Source organism: Otolemur garnettii, unplaced genomic scaffold (genome assembly GCF_000181295.1).
Source record: "Otolemur garnettii isolate 467f Iridium unplaced genomic scaffold, OtoGar3 scaffold00242, whole genome shotgun sequence".
Lineage (NCBI taxonomy): Eukaryota > Metazoa > Chordata > Mammalia > Primates > Galagidae > Otolemur > Otolemur garnettii.
Genome location: NW_003852637.1, coordinates 449,466 through 452,238, shown reverse-complemented (window position 1 = coordinate 452,238; position 2,773 = coordinate 449,466). Strand labels below are relative to the sequence as shown.

The 2,773-nt window shown below is 34.2% G+C and overlaps 1 non-coding gene across 1 annotated transcript; it reads left to right on the top strand.

Moving 5' to 3' along the window:
- Nucleotides 1-1,361: 1,361 nt before the first annotated feature.
- LOC111722374 lies at nt 1,362-1,435 on the top strand. Its single transcript, XR_002771198.1, has one exon. It is a non-coding gene; the product is annotated as a small nucleolar RNA SNORD113/SNORD114 family (small nucleolar RNA).
- Nucleotides 1,436-2,773: the final 1,338 nt, after the last annotated feature.

Below are 2,773 nucleotides of genomic sequence, written 5' to 3'. Positions count from 1 at the left end.
ATTTATTTCTTTTTTATTTTGACACCCATCACAAAACAGATGCATCAAATTTAATTTAGATATTTATAAAAAGATTCAGTATAAAAGCAGTGAAAAAAAAAAACCAAAATTTACTTTCATTTTCACAGAATTCTTGGTGGATAAATGAATCTTTTATATTATTTCATTTTGTTAAACAAATATGAAGTCACCAGTTTTATTACTTTTAGATATAAATTTGCTAATAATAAAATAATTATAGGAAGTATTGATACCAGACAACAACAGAAGAGTTTATTTCAGATTTAGTCTTTCACAAAGGTAAACCAGGACAGCAGGGATATAAAAATATAAAAGAATTATTTCAAAGTGTAAGAGACTGATGAAGGCAGCCAAGACTTGAGGGGTTTCTTCTTCATCAGAGTGATGAGAAATCGAAATCTACTGAGTGATTTCACGTTGACATGTTCTATTCCCTGAGGAATATTATAACTCTAAATGCAGGTAATAAAGGATAATCCATAGCATGATGCTTGGGGTCTAAAGAATTCTTACCAGGTAGAGAAGACAGAACATGAATTTCTAGGCAGTAAAGGCATCTAGCACTTCAGGGGCTAAGTTCTTAAAGAGGAGGAAATCATACAGAAATGAGCTTAAAATTCTATTCATAATTTCCCTTGGCATGCATGTTGTTCCCTGCGTATGCAAGGAGACACCCTAAAAATACAGTAGAGAGCAGATAGATGGATGAAGATCTGATAGGTATGCTTCTGAAAACCTGACAAGGTTGGGAATACACATACTGAATTTCAGGGTCCTCCAAAACAAAAGGGTCCTATTAAATATCTCAGGCTTTTACATGTGACTACACAGGGATGTGTTCAAAGAATAACTACTATGTCTTAGGAGTAAGAGGAAACATTAAAAATAACACAAACTGGTTCTGATTAAACCCTATAACTCTGAGGTCTACTACAAGAAGAGATGTATTTAATGCCTGTATGATTATCCTTTTGACGTTGCAGCTAAAAAAATCCATTGACAAATCCAAGGCACCCAACATCATCTAAATTTTCCAGGTTTCTTCTGTTGCTTATGTGATGGAATTAAATTAATTCATTTTCAAATCTTGAATCAGGCTAAGTCTGCCTTTTCCCTATAGAATGGCCGTAGGATAGCTGATATTCATTTTCTAAAAAATGAAATTTTGGCTGCTAGCTTTGTGAGTAAAGATACATCGACTAATGTCCATCGTGGAAGGAGATCTAGTCAATAGAGAACCACTAAAAGGAAGATCTTGCTTCTCGAATTTTGTGGTTGTATTGTTATTACTGACCAGTGAATAATAAATGAATGAAGATACAATGGAAGAAAAGCGTGGTTGGACTAATGATGAGTACCATGGGGTATCTGAATGGGATCTTTGATGAAACCCTTATGTAACTCTGAGGTCCATTAAAAATAAATAAATAAATAACACAAACTGGAAATGTGGCCTAATAGAAGCCTGAAATCCAACCACGGCTGGATTGAAATGATCTGTCTATTCTTTTAATGTTTATTTGTTTGAGACAGAGTCTCGCTTTGTCACCCCTGGTAGAAGCACATAGAGTCATAGCTCACAGTGACCTCAAATTCTTGGGCTTAAGAGATTATCTTGCCTCAGCCTCCCAAATAGCTGGGACTACAGGCACCTGCCCACAATACCTGGCTATTTTTAGAGACGAGGTCTCACTCTGGCTTAGGCTGGTCTCCAACCTATGTGCTCAGGCAATCTACCTGCCTCGGCCTCCCAAGTGTTGGGATTACAGGTATGAACCAACCTCCCAGCCTCCTAGTCTTTATCTCTTTGCTAGAAGTAAATTTAATGCTACTATTGGAAGATAACATGGAGATTTTCTAAATTATTTTTTACTGCATAGTGTTGTCAATTCAATATTGCATTACCAGAATAACCAATAAAGTGTCCAAAGGATATAGAACAAAAAGGAGAAAGGGAAAGAAAAGAGATCTACAACTAATCTAGATATTGGTATTATCACATAGACGCTAACGAAAACTATGATAAGTATGTAATAGAAAAGAGGAGAGGAAAAAATTTCTAGAGAATTATAATCTACTAAAAAAAGAATCAAATGAAAATGTGAATAACGAAATATATAATAAATTTAATGAATCATTTCAAAAGATGCTTCAAAACAGATTAGATTGGGCAGAAAAGAATATGTGTGTGCGCATGTGTGTGTATGTATGTACGTTTGTGGTCAGAGAAGCAAAAAAGAGATAGAATTTGACAGAATTACTATCTAATAGACTGTGAGAGATAAGCTTTTGACATTGACAACATGCAACAGTTCAGAGATACAACCTGGCCTACAAACTCTAGTATAATAGCATCATATGAAGAAAATCATAGCTAGGTATCAGAAGTTTATCATCTGACAGCCAAAGACAAAGCAAAAATCTTAAAGGCAACCAGAGAAAAACTGACACATGATCTTCAAGGGATGAAAGTATGATTAATGATAGACTATTTAAAATACACAGTAAAAGCTAGAAGACAATGGAATAACATCTTTAAGGCACTTAAAGACACTTTTGTGTTTTTGCATGCAGACCAACCAAAGGCAGATGTAAGCAGAAATCTGATTATAGTAATCATTAAAAGTATTTTTGTTCATTCCGGGAAATATGAATAGTAGGAAAAAGCAGAAAGGCAGTAAGAAGTGAAAAGCAGAAAATGTAAGAATAACATTTTCTCAAAATATATATTTCCTGTTTCAAATAATAATAT